The sequence below is a fragment of the Giraffa tippelskirchi genome, chromosome 14 (genome assembly GCF_054371585.1).
Source record: "Giraffa tippelskirchi isolate mGirTip1 chromosome 14, T2T-mGirTip1v1.2.pri, whole genome shotgun sequence".
In the NCBI taxonomy this organism is placed as follows: Eukaryota; Metazoa; Chordata; class Mammalia; order Artiodactyla; family Giraffidae; genus Giraffa; species Giraffa tippelskirchi.
The window spans coordinates 50182162-50202527 of record NC_137288.1 but is presented as its reverse complement, the minus strand read 5'-3'; the positions used below and the strand labels follow the sequence as shown (position 1 = coordinate 50202527).

General features: G+C 42.0%; 1 protein-coding gene and 1 long non-coding RNA gene across 6 annotated transcripts in view; one reads left to right on the top strand and one right to left on the bottom strand.

Moving 5' to 3' along the window:
* The window catches only part of DLGAP1 (DLG associated protein 1), a 762891-nt gene that overhangs the window by 330851 nt on the left and 411674 nt on the right, over positions 1–20366 (top strand). The gene's annotated exons all lie outside the window — the stretch shown is intronic.
* LOC145534450 (uncharacterized) overlaps positions 1–20366 on the bottom strand; it is a 343726-nt gene that overhangs the window by 13680 nt on the left and 309680 nt on the right. For 3 of the 5 annotated variants that reach the window (XR_014074620.1, XR_014074630.1, XR_014074615.1), the window contains 2 exons: positions 13832–13939; positions 12897–13063 (listed from right to left, as the gene is read on the bottom strand). This is a non-coding gene — a long non-coding RNA (uncharacterized LOC145534450). The remainder of the gene's footprint in view (positions 1–12896; positions 13064–13831; positions 13940–20366) is intronic. The other 2 variants (XR_014074614.1, XR_014074632.1) reach the window with 1 other exon arrangement.

Below are 20366 nucleotides of genomic sequence, written 5' to 3'. Positions count from 1 at the left end.
GCTTTTTTACATCCTCTGGTAACACCCAACCCCCATGTATTTATGACCCAGTATATTTGGAGGTTTCAGTATTTTACCCTGAAAAATGCAAAAAGCATTCTAAACTAGAGAAGAAAACTTTGGCCTCATTATTTTCTGGAGGCAACACTTTTTACTCCTGTTTTCTTCTGGCTGTGTGATGATGTGTAAGACCAGGTATCTCACACTGCAAGAGCGAGGGACATTTGTGTGACTCTCTTCGTCAAAAAACCACTAACACCTGGAATGGTTTACAATGGCTTCAAAGCCTTTTCCTAGCACTTAAACTAAATTCAGCTTAGCCCAACTAGTGTGTATGCATGTTTGATGGGGGTGGGGGGAGGGGGTTGGCGGTGCAGAAATCAAGGAGAATCAACTTAAGAACCACCTTTGTCTTTTATAAATGGAAGCACCGCTGTAGCCACAAGAACCTGACAGTCCGTGTTTACCTGATGTTGTCGATGCCAAAAGTCTGGAAAGAAGAGGTGCTGTTTTGACCTTGAGGTGCTATTCTGACCTTTAGACTCATCTCCCACCATGAGGAAGCAGATTCAGATTCACTCATCTTGGGGTGTCTGTGTTGGGCTGTTTTCAAGATAAGACCACTTGTCTCATAGCAAGCGATTATTTCAAAGCAAAGTAACTGTTTTCTGTAACTACTTCTGATAGATCTGCCTGGCAATGTAAAATGTCAATTTGAGGAATTCCTTGAGGGTCATGGAAAGAATCCAAGGAATGTCCTGTGCCTGTGGTTAGATTAACAGTTTTTTTTGTTTACATTTATTATCACAGCAAATAGGACTCAGGTAGGAAATGCTAATCTTAGAAAGTAAAGAGCCACTCGGAAAACTTTTCATTTGGTATTTGTGTTCTACTGAAAATGGCAGCATCACAGTCCAAAAATAAAGTGAAAGGGGTCGTTGGAATCAAGAGAACCAAATCTTGGGTCACTTGTGTGATCAGGGGCCATTGGCTTTACCTAATGCCCTGAAGGACCGTCACCATATTAGTGGAATGGTTACGACAATGATACCTCCTTGAGTTGTTGCAGGTATCAAATGCAACATGTGCAAGAAATGCTCAGGCATATGGAGGGTGAATGTACCTGACCTTGGACAGGGTCAGTGCCATGTCCCTGCACACACTCCAGGCTCAGGGTCCTTTATAATTATTATGCATCCTCCAGTCATCTCATTTCCTCCTCCATCCCCAGAATGCAGAATCGTGCTTGTCACTTGGTCAGTGCTCAAGAGGTACTTAGAGAAGGCAGGTGGGCAGGCAGGTGGGTTTGTGCTTTTATCCTAATTGCCCAGCATCCTGATCTTTCTGCCTCCACCTAGTCCCATCACACCTCCTGGTTTCTGTTTCACCTCTGGATTATTGTCTCAGAGGTTGGCCATCTGGGTCTCAGACACAACAGCTGAGATCAAGCCCCATAACTCTTCCAGGTCAAGTCCATGGGGAACTGTCATGGGGGAACTGTTCTGGCTTTCAGCAAACTTAACAGCCATATATGACATGTAATCTCTGTTATATTTCCCCTTTCAGTGAGTGTATTTGCATTCCTGTATTTTCTTCGGATCCATTTTTATTCCAACATTGTTATTAATATTTTTAAAAAAACACCTTTTATCACCTAACTGAAAAGATGTTTTGTAGGAGTCAAAAGTTTATTTTTTTCCTCAAGATAATCTGCTTATCTGAGGTTCATATTTTTGTGTCTTTTTTATTGAAGTATAGTTAATTTACAATGTGGTGTTAGTTTCAAGCATACAGCAAAATGATTCATTTATAGCTATATATATTCTTTCTCAAATTCTTTTCCTTTATAGGTTATAACAAAATACTTAGTATAGTTCCCTGTGCTATACAGTAGGTTCTTGTTGTTTATCTATTTTAAATATAGTAGTGTTCATATGTCCATCTAAAACTCCTAATTTATCCCCCCCACTATACCCTTTGGTAACCATAAGTTTGTTTTCATTATATGTAAGTCTGTTTCTATTTTATAAATAAGGTCATTTATATCATTTTTTAGGTTCAAATATAAGTGATATCATTTGGTATTCATCTTTCTTTGACTTACTTCAATCAGTATGATAATCTCTAGGTCCATCCATGTTGCTGCAAATGGCATTATGTTATTCTTTTTATGGCTGAGTAATATTCCACTGTATGTATGTACCACATCTCCTTCATCCATTCATCTGTTAATGGACATTTAGGTTGTTTCCATGTCTTCCCTTTTGCAGGCAGTGCTGCTGTGAACATTGGGATGCATGTATCTTTTTGAATTAGAGTTTTCTCTGGATATATGCCCAATAGTAGGATTGCAGGATCATATGGTAACTCCATTTTTAGTTTTTTAAGGAACCGCCATACTATTCACCATAGTGGCTGCATTGAAGTCCATATATTTTTTTTAATTTCAAACTTCTGGAGTTGAGAAAAACGAAATTAAGAACATGTGAAAAACAACCATTAAAGCACCAGCTCTGTTTGGCAGCTTCTGTGGGAGCTGGGCTTCACTTAACAGGGTTTGGAGGGCTAGTCATTCTCTCCTGGAAGAGCAAAGGCATTAAAAACATGTGGCGGTCACAGCAGGTAAGGGTGGGTAGCATCTAGTTCATTTGAGGGTTCCCCCCAACTGGTGACTCAGACAGTAAAGACTCCGCCTGCAGTGCAGGAGACCTGTGTTCAATCCTTGGATTGGGAGGGTCCCCTGGAGGAGGGCATGGCAACCCCCTCCAGTATTCTTGCCTGGAGAATCCCACGGACAGAGGAGCCTGGCAGGCTACAGTCCATGGGGTCACAAAGAGTCAGACAGGACTGAGCGACTGAGCACACACCCAGCAGGGGACCCGGCATGTAACAGATACCCAAGTCTATAGAATGAATGAATTCCTGTTTTAAGAGCAAGTATTATTATTCTTATAGTGAAACCTTAGGGCAAATAGGGAAACAGGAGATAGGTTTTTCTATTAAGTAAACAGGAATAGCTGTATCAGTTGGACTACATCCTGAAAATGCGATTGAGACTCATCATGACATTCACTGCAAATAGAGACCAGTGCTGGTGTGTTTGTGCCCGGATTTATATTCTGGGCCAAGTTTTCAAAATAGGGATCCAGATTATTTTTCTTCCTTTAGACTAAAGCTGGATTAAAAGCGTGGCTTAACCAAGCACTGACTTCATTTATGGCTGCAAGAAAGGGATGGTTCTACTTTAACACTTTATCATTCTCTCACTTGAAAGTGAAGGTTAGTGACAACATAGAAAAGGAAAAATATCTACAAAATCATTCATGAAGTCACAGTGACTATTGACTATTATCTTTTATTCATGGCTTTAAAAAATGTATACCTTAGTAGTGCCTGTCAGTAAATGAAATGTTAGATTTTTCATTATTGTTTTTTAATTATTCTGATTTTTTTTCAGTGCTGATGATACATCAGACATATATCTGGGCAAAATTTAGCAGTTCTTCCCTCTAACATAGCTAAAGAAATGTTTCTGTACCTCTGCTTCTTCATCTTATTGATAACCCTGTCTAGGAATATTTTAACAGGAAACCATGAGGTCTAATCTTGATAGAAAGGGTATATAATTTGCTGTTGGTAGAATTTCAAGCTTCAAGGGATACTCACATGTACACATGGCAAGTGTGCGTATGTGTCGCCTATTGCAGATTCCATACACAGGCATAGGCTTGATCTCAGCATATTGGTTAGTTCCGTAAGATAGAGGTATTCTTTAATAACTCTTTCTGTTAGAGCAAAAAATCCTGGAAAAGATCCGATAATCCCTTAAACTAAGCTGATATAAACTAATTTGTTTTGTTGTTCAGTTGCTCAGTCGTGTCTGACTCTTTGTGACCCCATGGACTGCAGCACACCAGACTTCCCTGTCCTTCACTATCTCCCGGAGTTTGCTCAAACTCAAGTCCATTGAGTCGGTAATGCCATCCAGCCATCTCGTCACGTCATCCCCTTCTCCTCCTCCCTTCAATCTTTCCCAGCATCCTGATCTTTTCTAATGAGTCAGCACTTCACATCAGGTGGCCAAAGTATTGGAGCTTCAGCTTCAGCATCAGTCCTTCCAATGAATATTTAGAGTTGATTTCCTTTAGGATTGACTGGTTTGATCTCCTTGCTGTCCAAGGGACTCTCAAGAGTCTTCTCCAACACCATAGTTCAAAAGCATCAATTCTTCAGTGCTCAGCCTTTTTTATGGTCCAACTCTCATATCCATATGACTACTGGAAAAACCATAGCTTTGACTGTATGGATCTTTGCTGGCAAAGTAATGTCTCTGTTTTTTAATATGCTGTCTAGGTTGGTCATAAGTTTTCTTCCAAGGAGCAAGCCATCTTTTAATTTCATGGCTGCAGTCACCATCTGCAGTGATTTTGGAGACCAAGAAAATAAAGTCTCACTATTTCCATTGTTTCCCCATCTATTTGCCATGAAGTGATAGGACTGGATGCCATGATCTTAGTTTTTTGAATGTTGAGTTTTAAGCCACCTTTTTCACACTCCTCTTTCATCCTTCATAAAGAGGATCTTTAGTTCCTCTTCACTTTCTGCCATAAGGGTGGTGTCATCTGCATATCTGAGGTTACTGATACTTCTCTCCTGGCAAATTAATTCATAGGATGGCCAAAAAGCTACATTTGTATTATGTAGACAAACTGTTCTTCCCCATATACATTGAACTGAAGAGTCAAACAAGCTAGTCTGGAAAATACACATTTATCTAATAAAAACTAAAAGCATTTTAAGAAAAGACTGGCTCTTTGGCATAAAAAATCAATTATCTTAAATATACTTAATATTTAAGTGATCATTTTTAAAATACCTAAGTCCGTTTCCTTACTATATCAGGATTCTTTCAGTGTAACTAGAGATGGTAGATCATTTGGGATCTGTACAAAAATGATTTCATCTCAACAGGAACAAATCAGTGAGTCACAGTATAAACTTTATAGTTAACACATTGAAATTATGCTTTTTTGTTACAGTATCATGATAGTTTAAAGCTGCTTGATAATTTGCCTTTAAAAGTCTTTAATCAGATAAATCTTGGGCAGCAGAAACGCTTATGGGCTAAGAAAGCCTAGTTTGAAGACAATTAAAAGAAGAAGGTGAAGCTTCTTTGACAACACCATAAAAGTCAAGGAATAAAACTGATTCACTGCAAGCATCTACTTTATATATCTTTTTTTAATGTGGATGTTGAGTGAGGGACATCATCTAACTCAGGAATGCATAATGTCGGTAAAGTGTCTTTGTGATTAAATTGCTGGCTGCAAGGTAAGTGGGTCTAAACACTTAGAGGAAAAGGTGCTAGACCATTAGACTGAGCAGCATAGACTGTGCTCAGAAATGACCTTCGCAAAAAGCTTTAGATGATGGTTACATTAGTTGAAAGGGCTCCAAGCAGGAAGAGTTGTTAATTGTGAAAGGAGTCAGTCAGCGATGCTTTTCATTTCTCTCTGCTGCTTTCCACAAAACTAATTATTTCTTTTCTAAAGATATGATTTTTTTAATCAGATTCTTATGTAGTGGAATAATGCGGTTTTACAGTGAAAGGGGGTGCCTTTACTTGTTAAAACTTGATTCCCTCAATCAGAGCCCCTTTTGGGACTTTTCTTTCTACCTTCTCCCCAGGCTTAATAAATGCAGAATCTGAATAATGATTCAATCAAATGACAAAGTACGCAGTGGATATCTGACCTGGAGCTTCTCCTGGTTCTGAGTGAATTGTGTATTTTCCTGTAGCCTCTTTTACATTCCTTCTGATGAAGTTTAAAACCAATGCTTATTATTCTTCCCTCATAATAACTACTCATTCAACAAGTATGTATTAAATGTCCTCTAATGCAAAGTATGAGTCAATTATCTCTTAAATACACTTTTTTTAAAACTTCCAGTTGTGACGGATGCTGTAATTTGCCATCTAGGTAACTCTTAAGGACCAAAATATTTATTGCACCCTTGCTGGGAGTATTGGCAGCTGATGGCTCTCAACTGCATCCTTTCTGGGCATTGCCTTTGGTTAAATGGAGCTGCCTCACTCAAGGTTATGCTTCCCTGCACCCAGGGCAGCCCACATCCAAGGACCATTGCTTCATCTAATGGTCCATCTCAGGGTCTGTCTTCAAGGAACCCAAGCTAACCCATAAACCCTAGAACATCCCCTCTTTCCACCATTCTTTACAGTTCCCTCTATTGTTTCCATCATCTCTGTTCATAGAGCAGCATTGTAATTTTGTACCAAAATTCGTGCATGCTAAGTTGCTTCAGTCATGTCTGACTCTTTGCCACCCCATGGACTGTACCCTACCAGGCCCCTCTGTCCATGGGATTCTCCAGGAAAGAATACTGGAGTGGGCTGCCATTCCCTCCTCCAGGGGATCTTCCTGACCTAGGGGTTGAACCTGGTCTCTTCAACTCTCTTGCATTGGCAGGTGGGTTCTTTACCCCTAGCGCCACCTGGGAAGCTCAGATGGTTATTGCTTATCAGATGCTAACCATCAAAACAAGATATTTTGAGATTTTTCCTCCAAACTTTGCTATATAACTGGTGGCAAATGAGGGATGCTCAGTATCCAGACTATGCTTAAAGGGAGGGATAAGACTGGTGCTTGGTGTTAGTCTGTTTTAAAAAGCCAGCTGAATCATTAACTCATCTGGGTGAATGTTCTCAGTTGACTCCTATTGACCTAATTTCTTGTGTAGCACATTATGCTTCAAATAGACTTCATAGATTGTTCTGCCCATCAGGAGAGCAAACAGTAAGAACTAGTGAAATTAGGTCCCATTTATTGATTTTTGTTTTAATTTCCATTGCTCTATATATCCAAAAGATATTACTGCTTTTAATGCCAAAGAATGTTCTTCCTATGTTTTCCTCTAGGAGCTTTATAGTACCCATTCTTACATTTAGGCCTTTAGTCCATTTTGAGTTTACTTTTGTGTATGGTGTTGGAAGTGCTCTAATTTTATCCTTGTACATGTAACTGTCCAGTTTTCCCAGCATGACTTATTGAGGAGTCTGTCTGTTCTCCATTATATATTCTTGCCTCATTTGTAATAGATTAATTGACCATAGTTGAGTGGATTTCTTTCTAGGCTTTCTATCCTGTTTCATTGAGCTCTATTTCTGTTTTTGTTCTGTCAGTTCCATACAGTCTTCATGACTGTAGCATGGTAGTAGAGTCTGAAGTCAGGAAGCCTGATTCCTCCAGCTCCATTTTTCTTTCTCAAGCCTTTGACTATTTTGGTCTTTTGTGAAACTTACATGATATACTAAATCAACTATACTTCAATAAAAATATATAGGATCAGGCCTCAGCCTTGCGCCTTTTCCTTAAATTCAGGCCACATCAGGAGAGAGCAGGGGCCTCATCCTGGAAGAGGCATCGTGTTAGCAGGGCCCCTGTTCACTGGATTCATTACCTGTTACCCTGGGCCTCCTGAGCCAGCTCACAATGTTTTCTGCACGTACTTGAGGAACATGAACAAGAGAAACACCTTTTCTGTGGTGGAAAGACTTTCTTCTGTTTTCTGTTAAAGTCATTATTTTCATCCCGGAGCTTCAAGGAAAACAAGAGTATCAAGCCCTACAATGTTCCTGTTTTCTTTCTCGCTATTCAGTTCTCTTTATCATATATTTATGAAACACCAAATCCTGACCTTCACACTTGGGACACATCAGGGAACAGAACAGACACTGTCCCTACTCTGACTTCCTATCTTTATCCCACCACCCGTGAGGGGCGGGGAGGGAGGAGCTAGGAAAGGAAGCAGCAATTTTATGGAACACATCTGCAGAGTTTCTGCACACACAGACCTTTAATTATTCTGTTCTATTCTCAGATCATGTGGCTTATTTGCTTAGGTTATATGGTTGCTTTTTAAATAAATTTTATTTTATTAAAGTATAATTAATTTACAGTGTATTAACTTTGCAATGAGCTGTACAGCAAAGTAATTCAGTTATAAATATATATTCTTTTTCATGTTCACGTTCTTTTCCATTATGGTTTATCACAGGATATTACATATAATTCCCTGTGCTATACAGTAGGACCTTGTTGTTTATCCATTTTATATGTAATAGGTTGCATCTGCTAATCTCAAGCTCTCAGTCTTTCCCTCCCCCACCCTCGCTCCACCTTGCCAACTACAAGTCTGCTCTCTATGCCTGTGAGTCTGCTTCTGTTTCATAGATCAGTTCATTTGTGTCATACTGTAGATTCCACATGGAGTGACATCATATGCTTGTCTTTCTTTGACTTACTTCACTTAGTATGAAAATCCCTAGTTTCATCCATGTTGCTGCAAATGGCATTATTTTGTTCATTTCTGTGGCTGAATTCTGTTCCATTGTATATACGCAAGATATATGGTCACTTTTGACTACTGGAATGTGATTTTTGGTGTGCATAAGACTGAATATCACCTTCCTCAGCATCACTTGTAAATACTGCTGGAGGAATGAGGGGCTGGTGAAGGGAGAGAATATTTATTTAGTACTGAGTATACTCTCTGGGCTTCCCAGGTGGGACTAGTGGTAAGAATGCACTCCTGCCAATGCAGGAGATGAAAGAGACGCAGGTTCAACCCCTGGGTTGGAAAGATCCCCTGGAGAAGGAGACGGCAACCCACTCCAGTATTCTTGCCTGGACAGTCCCATGGACAGAGGAGCCTCGTAGGCTATACAGTCCATGGGGTGGCAAAGAGTTAGCTACAACTGAGATAATGTCTATTCTATTATGTACTTTATGTAAGATATGGCATTTAATCTGCACTGTGAGTTTGAGTTGGATGCTCTCTTTATCCCTATTTTATGTAAAGAAAGCTGAACCTTAGAGACAGGCTATATAACCTTCTGGAGAAGACACAAATGATGTCAGCCTGAGCCAAGGCTGGCCCCAGGTCCCCCTGCCTCTTCCCTGCTGTGCTGACTCTGCGGATAGAAACAGCCCACTCTGGTCTCTCAGACTTACCACTGGACCCAGAGCTGGAGAAACCATTTCCCAAGTCCACTAAGCATTTTTTTTTTCACACTTCAAAACAAATGTTCTTTAAAATGAATTTGAGTAATAGAACCTCGTGGGTATGAGAGGACATGTTGCCAAAATGGGTGTGACATTGGAGGCATCCTTCATGGTGGTGGCCAGAGACATGTAAATCTGTTAAGAGTATGTATTTCAGCTTTAGGATGGAAGAGTATGTTTTAAAGAGTCTTGAAGCCATACTCTTCAATCCTAAAGTTGTCAATTTAATAAATTGTCTGAGGCCAAATGAGGGGAGTTTGTGTCTCATGGAGGACTTAAAGTACTGACATGTGAAATATTACTGTTTGTTTCCATATATCCTGCTTTGTTCGGAGTGGCCATGTAAGGATAGTTATCAGTGGATCAATAAATTAAAAATTAGTGTCAATGTAGGCTGAATGTAAGATCTTGAATACTTAACATTAAAGCTGACATTCTTAACAACTTACTGACTGGAGACATAATAATATGTCTTGTGTTACTGCAATGTTATTGACTGGAGTGTTTCAGTATTCACTTACATAACAATTCACTGGCCATAGGCATTAGTTTCTGCAAAAATCCCCTGGTCGATAATGTGTTAAAAGCTAAATCAAAAGAGAGCACTGTGTATTAGCTTGTAGGGAATCTGTCCACCTTAATCACCAGAGCAAGAATGTCAGAAACACAGCCCAGCACCTGGGTGGCACTTTCCTTCCCCACACACAGTAGGAACCAGGTCATATAGCTCTTTTGTGCAAAGGCAAGATGGGGTTCACGTTCGTTCAAAACAGTGCTCTTGGCTGGCGCTACCGATGGCTTCGAATTGGCAAAAATGAGAGCCTCTTTGTCATCATGGACTGGATTCTCTGGGGTCAGTGTGTGTTTTAGAGAGTACTCAAGCCCCCGATGCTACGCACCATTTGGTGTGTATTTCTCTATGCTTTTCTAGGCAGAGACTTCAGAGCTTTCAGTCCACGAAAGGGTCACAGTCAGGAATGCATTGATCTCATGCCCGTTAAACCCTCTTCAATGTTTCTGTCAAGGGCTTTTAATAAAAGGTGAGCAGCGCACAGTTCAAAGGCCCACTTCTCTGGCAAGGGCCAGCGTTCTGTGCTGCTGATTAAAGCAGGGCCACATGCTCTGATGATCAAAGCGACCGTAGGTCAGCGCTATCTTGGGAGAACTGAGGGCCTCATTGGGCTGGCTCAGACACCTGCCTGGCAGGGAAAGGTGAGGGAGAACCTCTGCAGAGCCCATCAGATGATGCTTCTTGAGGGTCTTCTCTGTGCCAGAAAATGAGGACCCGGTGTTGAATTGGGTCCTGTCCAGATTAGGCTTATTCTCATGAGCACATAGTAATTAATTACTACTTTTGTTATGGTGGCTCCGACGGTAAAGAATCTGCAATGCAGGGGACCCCAGTTCTATCCCTGAGTCGGGAAGATCCCCTGGAGAATTCCATGGACAGAGGAGCCTGGCAGGCTACACTCCATGCGGTCGCAAAAGAGTTGGATACGACTGAGTGACCAACATTTTTCTTTTTGCTATTTGCTGTCAAGGACAGAAGGGTGGGAATTGTCCATAAAATGAGTATCTCCCAGAATAAACTTGTACCCCAAATTGTCACCATACATAGACAAGTATACAGTATTTATTTGCAGAGTCTTTTGTAGATCTAAAATCATTTTAGCTTAGGAATAAAGCAATATGTGTTGTTTTATTAACATCTAAATTCATCTTGCCGGCTCAGGACTACAGAAATGTATTGTTTGTAACTTTGGCCATTAAATACTTTTTTATGGTGTTTAACTCAGAGACTAGGTTACTCAGGCAATAGCTATGACAAGATAGGTTCAATTTATGTTTCAATATTTAATGCTCACCAGTAAGTAAAGCCACGAAAATTGAGCACTTCTTAAGGAATTTATATTCCTTAACTTTATTATGATTAGACACGTCCTATAGAAGTGGGGTCGGAGAAGGCAATGGCACCCCACTCCAGTACTCTTGCCTGGAAAATCCCATGGATGGAGGAGCCTGGTAGGCTACAGTCCATGGGGTCGCTAAGAGTCAGACACGACTGAGCGACTTCACTTTCACTTTTCCCTTTCATGCACTGGAGAAGGAAATGGCAACCCACTCCAGTATTCTTGCCTGGAGAATCCCAGGGACGGCGGAGCCGGGTGGGCTGCCATCTATGGGGTCGCACAGAGTCGGACACGACTGAAGCGACTTAGCAGCAGCAGCATAGAAGGGGGGTGGAAATATACAGTGGCTTCCATCTGGTGGCTTCTGTTTCTCCATGAAGTCAGGGGAAGCTGCCCAGGAGAGGGAGCAGTGTCAGAGGTTTGAGGAGAATGTACTAGAAATAAACACTGTCATTTGTTTTGCTTCAATTTTAACCATGAACAGATAACCAAAATGTCCGACTCATTTGAAAAGCAGTATAGACCCTATGAATTTAGGGTCAGATTATCTCGATTTGGGTTCAGCGAACTCAAGAGGTATGTGATGTTGGGCAAGTAACACTCTGTACCTGTTTCTTCATTTGCATGATGGGGAGATAACAGGACCCACCTTGACAAGAGTTGTAAATATGACTGCTATAGGTAAAGGCTTACCAGTAGTACCTGATACACAGAAAGCAAGTGCTAGCAATAATTAGTTAAGGAGAAGCAACAGCATCAGAGACAAGCTAAAATGAAGGACCTTCCCAATAAAGGATTCTGATGGTAAAAGAATTTGAAGAAAGCACTTTTGCAAATAAAAACAACTTTTAGAAATTAGAATTTTAAATTACTAATGTAGCATATTGAGAAGCTCTTGCACTCATGAAACCAGAGCAGTTTTTTACCAAGATGCATGCATGCTCAGTCACTTTAGTTGTGTCCAACTCATTGCGACTCCATGGACTGTAGCTCGCCAGGCCCCTCTGTCCATGGGGATTCTCCAGGCAAGAATACTGGAATGGGTTGCCATTTACTCCTCCAGGAGATCTTCCCTACTCAGGGATCGAACTCATGTCTCGTACGTCTTCTGCACTGACACATGGGTTCTTTACCACTAGTGCCACCTGGGAAGACTACTTACCAAGATAGTCGAAGACAACTTAGAGAATGAAAAGTAAAAGGACAAAGTTATAAAACACAGATGACCAGGAGCTCCACAGCAGACTGTTCCATAAAATTTGCTTTCTCTTCTTTCTATGCCACAGCCAGACTGCATCTCCACCCTCCCTTGCAGTTTGGTGTGGTCGGAAGCAGGAGTTATGCCCCTGAAACCTGAGAAGTGATGTGTCGCTCCCAAGCCCAGCCCTCTATGCACAGGATCTTGCTTGTCTTTGGCCATGGCAGAGGGGAGACTGGCAAGTGGGCACAGTGACCGTGTATAATCAGCAGATGTGTATTTCCAAAACTCGACTCCTTTGGCAGGTGGAGATCTAAGGGGCGGGTGGGATGGACCAGGGGTCAAGGCTGACACTTAAGGAATTGCTCAGGTGAAAGGGAGGCAGGGAGAGAGGGGAGGAGACCAATGAAATATTGGCAGGTACCGGCAGCAGTTTGTGTGGGGTGTGATAATGAGGTGCCAGGGTAGGAAACAGAGGTGGACGTAGATGTCACAGCTCTGGGGGTGTTGTGCCTCATAGCCTCTGTTTGGTCCAAAAAATTACATCATTAGCAACCTCTCCACCATCACCTTCTACAGTCTATCACAAACTATTTTCAGGCTGTTTCCTGTCTGGAATATATAACCTGCCCAGCCTGGACAATCGAGAAAGTTCCTGAACTGCCTTTTCTCCTGCATTGCTTCTTCTCTGAAGGCTTTGCTCACCTCCAGATGAGCCTGGCTGCTTATCCTTTGCCCCATTTCTCTTGATGTCCTCTTCTTTCTTGTAGCACATGTGAAATGTGGTCATTGTGCTCACTGAGCATCTTTATCTTTCCAGCGTTCTCCATCTAGTGGTAAAGATTTTTTCGTCTTTATGACAAGCAGAGAACCTAAAATGTAATAGGTGATCAGTAGCCATTTGGACTAATTAATTAATTAAAAAGGAGACTGGAAAGGTATGAACCTTGAACTAGCACCAGCCCCACTTCCATTCTTATAAAGTCTACACAATTGTATGATTCCGATTCTTTTAGTTACTTCAAAGTTAGCAGTTTTCTTATAAGGAAACTCTGCTTAGCAGCATGTGAACACACGTGCACTGAGGGAAGAGAAAAACGAAATTAACTCTTTCCTTTCTAACAGCCAGTTTTCTAGAATTGTACATACATAGCATACTCAAAATAAACATATCATTCACACACTGAAATGGTTGATGCTGAGACCCTGATGCTGGGTAAGAGGGGAAGGGGACAACAGAGGATGAGATGGTTGGATGGCATCACCAACTCAATGGACATGAGTTTGAGCAAGGCCCGAGAGATGGTGAAGGACAGGGAAGTCTGGTATACTGCAGTCCATGGGGTCACAAAGAGTCGGACATGACTGAGCGACTGAGTAACAACAACCTTTAACTCTTAGGACACACATAGCTGTTTGTGAGTTGTTTAACCGATATATTCTTTTTCTCATAGTGTCAGAACCCCAGTTTTATTTGAAATAGCAATGTGAGTGGCTCAAAGACCACATTTCCCAGCGTGCAGTGGACCAATATGTGGTCATGTAAATCAGTTCTGGCTAATGAGATGGTAGGGAAAAGGTAGTATGGACTACTGCTTGTAGCAGTAGTAGTAGTGATTCGTCTTAAAGAATTGACTCACCTGGAAGATTTATCCCTTTAGACTCCCTCCTTCCGACCCTGTGCCTGATGGCTGGCACTCTGGCAGCTGTCTTGGGACAAGAAGTGACCTTAAATTTGGAGAGTAGTTCTAGAAAGGAAGAGCATTAAGATAGTAAGTATCTGGGTCTGGACTACCAAAGAACCAAATACAAACATAGGATGGGTTTTCCACTATAGACAACCAAACCTAATACCATCTGGCAGGATTTAACTTTTGTTAATTAGCAAAAGTCCCCTAATGATTCTTAATCTAAATTTATTATGATTTCCATGTAACTGTGTATGCTCAGGAGGTTACAAATTTTTGTCTCCGTGGAAAATTAGAGAAATAACACGTGACACTGCAGTGTGTCCTGTCACGTCTGGAAGGGCCTGCAGGTAGAGCTTGTTACGGAAAATAGCACAGTCCTGCTTTTTGTTGAGTACACAGCACAGGGTACTAACCACTGTACAATCATAGCTCTGTGTTGGTTACAAATACACTCAAATTCTAGGATGTGAGGCAAATCATTTTTTGTCTCTTCTACATCTTTAGTCTTTGAGACAGTCAGATATGGCAGCCCCAAAATCCTTTTGTCCCCTGGCATGCTTCTCTTCTTTTCCACTGCCCTGTTCTTTCCACATAAGCCAGCCCATCCCATTGCTACCTCTTGTGACCTGGTGAAGGGACTCATTCACCCAATGGTTCCTGTTCCTGGAAGAGTTGGGATCGATAGTGTCATTCTCCACCCCCCTGCTGTATTGAGGTATATTTAATAGGCTGAAGGTGTACAGCATCATGATTTGATACATGTATATACTGTAAAATGATAAGGATTAGTTAACACATACATCACCTTGCATAGTTACTGTGTGGGTGGTTAGAACATTTAAGATTTACTCTCTTGACCACTGTCAAGTATATAATACAGTATTATCACCTCTCGTCACCGTGCTGTACGTTACATCCCCAGAACTTATTTTATAAGTAAAAGCTTGTTCTCTTTGACCAACCTCTCCCAGTTTCCCACCCCTGGCAACCACCATTCACTCTCCATTTCTGTGAGTTCAACTTTTCTAACTTTGTGTAGAATCTTAAAAAAGAAAAGTGTTATATAATATTGGACACTCAGTCGTGTCCAATACTACATAATTTCACTTATTTCACTTAGCCTAATGTTCTCAAGGTCCATCCATGTTGTTACAAAAGGTAGAGTTTCCTTTTTTATGGCTGAATGATATTCCATTATGTATATACATTTATACCACATTGTCTTTATCCACTCATCTGTTTAGACACTTAGGTTGTCTCTATGTCTTGGCTACTGTAAATAATGCTGCAGTGTACATAGGGGTGCAGAAACTGCTTCACGAGATGATTTCATTTCCTTCAGATGTATACCCAGAAGTGGGGTTGCTAGATCATGTAGTAGTTTCATTTTTAATTATTCAAGGGACCACTGTACTGTTTTCCCTAATGGCTGAACCAATTTACTTTCCCACCAAGAGAGATGGTCATTCTTTAACCACACTTAAACCATAACTTTCCTGTGTTGTTACGCTAAGTTAACATTTTCTGTTTGCAAAAGAGACTTTCCTGGTGGCTCAGTGATAAAAAATCTGCCTGAAATGCAGGCTATGTGGGTTCCATCCCTGGGTCGGGAAGATCCCCTGGAGAAGGAAATGGCAACCCACTCCAGTATTCTTGCCTGGGAAATTCCATTGGGGGAGGAGCCTGGTGGGCTACAGTCTGTAGGGTCACAAAAAAGCCAGACATGACTTGGTGATTAAACAACATTTCCACCAGAATAAGGGGAGGAATGGAAAAATGTCACAAAGGGAAGAGAGAACCCCATCCTGCCCTGGGCACGTGATTGTCTCTTCTATTCTAACCCCAGACTTGTGCCTAGTACTCTGTATTTCTACAATTTTGTCATTTGTCAAATGAGTGAATGTGTAATGACTAGGCAAATATTTGGTGCTGACATGGTGGATGTCCCAGCATCAGCTGAAACACAGAAATAATGATGGATCCCAATGAATGTTTGGTTAATATTGTTTACAAAGGATTACTAATGCCAGAGAATAAAGCAAAACCCCAGTCAAGGAAAAGAGGAGAAGTCAGGAGGAGTTTGGAGCAAAAGTCAAAAGAAAATTGGCTGCTATCACTCCCTTTCTAGTTCCTATCCCAGGCCTTCATCAGTATTTGTTCTTCTACTTCTGCCTTTGAATAACCATGTTTCCCTTTCACACACTGGTTCAAAAGACAGAAAAGTTAAATATAACCCCCCAAAGCAGCACACTGAGCACTTGTGCTACTTGAATAAAAAGCTATGGTAATTGTATAGAAATAGAGATCATTATTTTTCACTATAATTGGTTTTGGTTTGTCTACCTTTCACAACATGAGAATAAAACACCTTCTGCATTGTTCTGGAAATTTTGAAAATCATTTTTCATGCCTAGCATTTTCTTTTTTGGACAGAGGTGATAAGTCTTCAGAAGCTATTTCTATCCAACAGCTGTAACTGTTCTTGAAAAGCTTGATTCTTAAAAAACTTGTAGCATGATGAAAAGCTCTCCATCTTTCTGCATAGTCTTTGCTGCTTCGATTTAAAGATAAGAACTAAGAATGTGCAAATACCTTCTAATGATAGAGCTCTAATTCATAATAAGAAAACATATAACAATATAAATTTCACTGATAAAGGTAAATAGTAAATGTGATGGGTTAACAATTTATAAATCTAATATGAAGGTTAAAAGGCAGAAATGGTAAGTTCTTAGTTGCTCAGTCATGTCTGACTCTTTGCAACCCCATGGACTGTAGCCCGCCAGGCTCCTCTGTCCATGGGATTCTCCAGGCAAGAACACTGGAGTATGTAGCCATTCCCTTCTGCAGGGGTTCTTCCCAACCCAGGGATCAAACCTGGGCCTCTTTCATTGCAGGCAGATTCTTCACCAACTGAACCACCAGTGAAAGCCAGAAGAGATAAAAATAACTGTAATTACAATAGTTTATGGATACATAAGATTTTTTAAATGTATATGGTGACATCTGCTGCTAAGGCGCTTCAGTCATGTCCGACTCTGTGCGACCCCATAGACGGCAGCCCACCAGGCTCCGCCGTCCCTGGGATTCTCCAGGCAAGAACACTGGAGTGGGTTGCCATTTCCTTCTCCAATGGTGACATCAGAAGCACAAAAAAATGGGGAAGGAGCAAGGCAAAAACAAAGCTTTAGAATGCATTCAAACTTAGTTTGTCAACAACTTAAAATAGACTGTTAGAAATTGTTTTATGTAAGCCTCGTGGTAAACACTAAGCAAAAGTCTAGAGTAGATACACAAACTATAAAGGCATCTATGCATACCACTACAGATAATCACCAAATCATAAAAGAGCAAGACAAGGAACAAAGGGATTACAGAAAACCAGAAAAAAAAATTTTTAATGGCAATAAGTAAATAGCGTTCAATAATTCCTTTAAATGGACTAAATACTCCAATTAAGAGGCAGAGTGGCTGAGTGGATTAAAAAAAAAACAAGATACATCTATATGCTGTCTAAAAGACACTCAACTCAGATGTAAGAGCACATACAGAACACACACGGGGGCGGGGCTAAGATGGCGGAGAAATAGGACGGGGAGACCACTCTCTCCTCCACAAATTTATCGAAAGAACATCTGAACGCTGACCAAACTTCACAAAACTACTTCTGAAGGCTGGCTGAGGACGTCAGGCTTCCACAATAACAGCGCATTATCTTCAAAAGAGGTAGGAGAAATTATAAAAGATAAAAAGAGAGACGAAAGAGTTAGGGACGGAGACCCGTCCCGGGGAGGGAGTCGTAAAAGAGGAGGAATTTCCAAGCACCAGGAAACCCTCTCACCGGCGGGTGTGGGGGAGGATTTCTTATCTCGGAGGGCAACGTAACTGGGAGGAAAAAATAAATAAAATCCACAGATTACGTGCCTAAAGCAACTCCCAGCAAAGAACCCCAGACGCTCGCATCATCCGCCACCACCAAGTGGGGGCTGAACGGAGAGGAGCGGGCGGCACTGCCTAGGGTAAGGACCGGGCCCGAGTGCCCCGAGGGCAATCTGAGGGAGCTAACGTGAGATAGTAACCTAAACTGTGGGACAGCCAGAGAGAGAGAACTATCCCACGAAAAGCCCAACTCTAAGGCACTGCCAGCCCGCTCACAGAACAGGACTGAGCGATACTAGAGGAGAGCTAGCCGGCTGCGGACCGCCCCATCCCCCGCCGGACACAGCGGGCAGGCGGGGCCCGCCAGAGCCGGAAAGGGGCAAACTCGGCTCCAGAGAGGGCACCCCCTACCAAACTGCAAACAGGCTCCCAGTTTCTAAGCAAAGACTGCCTGAGATCCCGGAGGGTCGACAGCCGCCGGGAAGGTCGCAGCCAGAGACCAGCTCCCCAGAACCGACACAAAGCACACCGGAGCCGGGCGCGCCCGTAAACCGAGGCGGGGACCAGGGAGGTGATAAGCCGCACCGCCCCAACAGGGGAGAGCGCGCTCGCCAAACTCCTGACCGCCTGGGCAGCTCCGACCGGGAACGGCACAAGCCGCGGGCGAAACCGAGTCTGCGCCTTTGTGGAGTAACCGGGAGCCTGAACCTGAGCGGCTTAGACCTGGAAGTGCACGCAGCTCAAGGCCCGCTCCCCGGCCGAGTAACCTGAAGCCTGAGCAGGGTAGACGGGGAAAGCACACACGCCGTGAGCGGGGGCGAACCCAGTGCGGCCGAGACACTGCGAGCTTACCACACACACGCCAGATTTGCAGTGTTCCTTCCTCCCCACAGCACGATTGAGCAAGCGAACCTAAAGAGATCACCTCCACCGCTTTGTTGCAGGGCGGAAATTAGATACTGAAGAGATCTCCAAACAGAAGCCAAATAAACAGAGGGAAGTGCTTTGGAAGGGACAGGCCAACAGATTAAGATCCCTGTAGTTAATACCGACTGCATTGAAAAGGACCTGCAGATCTTGAAAAGTATAAGCAGGAATAAGGATCTCTCTGAAACTGAGCAGATCCCACACTGCTCACAACAGCTCCAGAGAAAGTCCGGGATATATATGTTTTTTACTATTATTATTATTTTTTTTTAATTAAAAAAATTTTTTTTCTCTTCTTTCCTTTTTCTTCAAGTCCTCTATTACACCTTTAACTTTCATTTTCATAACCCACTATTAACTTGCAAAAAAAAAAAACCCTATTTTTGAAGCAAACTACATACATACACCTTTTGTGTTTTCTTTTTTTAATGCTTTTTTTCCTGTTCTACATTTTTTTTACTGTTTCTTTTTTTACTGTTTTACTGTTTTTTTTTCTTTTTACAGTTTCCTTTTTTTCTTTTTTTTTTTTTAGATTGTAAGTTTTATAAGAGTCTAACCTCTACTCTAGATTTTTAATCTTTGTTTTACATATTTGATATCAACTTTGTACATTTAAGAACCCAATCTTTAGGACCCATTTTTACTCAGGAGTGTGATCACTGGCCTGATTACTCTCTCCCCCTATTGATGCTCTTTCTTCTCCCTCAGGGAACCTCTATCTCCCACCCTCCTCCTTCTCTTCTCAACCCAATTCTGTGAATCTCTCTGAGGGTGTTCTGGGTACCGGAGAACACTTCAGGAACAGGATACTGCCCAGATCTCTCTCTCCCCTCTTAATTCCTCCCTTTCTACTCATGCTCACCTCTGTTACCTTCCTCCCCCCTCTCTATGTATCTCTGTGAATCACTCTGAGGGTTCCAAACTGTGGAAAGCACAGAGGGAAGTGCTTACTGGCTAGATTGCTCTCTCCACATTTGAATTCCCCTCTTCCCCTCCTGGTCACCTCAACCCACCCCACCCCCCCCACCTCATCTCTCCATGTAACTCAGTGAACCTTTCTGGGTATCCCTCACTGTGGAGAATCTTTTCACCATTAACCTAAAAGTTTTATTATTGAGGCTGTATGGAAGGAGAAGTCTTCAGGCTACTGCAAGAATAAGACTGAAAGCCAGGGGAAACATTAATTAATAAGAGACCATTCAATAGCCTCCATAAATACACTGAAACCAAGCTCCACCCAAGAGACAATAAGTTCCAGAGCAAGACATACCACGCAAATTCTGCAGCAACGCAGGAACATAGACCTGAGCATCAATATACAGGCTGCCCAGAGGCACACCAAATCCATAGACATCTCAAAAATTAATACTGGTCACTCCATTGCACTCTAGAGAGCAGAAATCCAGCTCCACCCACCAGAACACCGACACAAGCTCCCCCAACCAGGAAGCCTTGACAAGCCACCTGTCCAACCCCAACCGCAGTGAGGAACCTCCACAACAAAGAGGAACTTCATACTACCAGAATACAGAAGGGCCACACCTAACACAGCAATCTAAACAAGATGAAAAGGCAGAGAAATACTCAGCAAGTAAAGGAAAATGAGAAATGCCCACAAAGCCAAACAAAAGAGGAGGAGATAGGGAATCTATCTGAAAAAGAATTTAGAATAAGGATA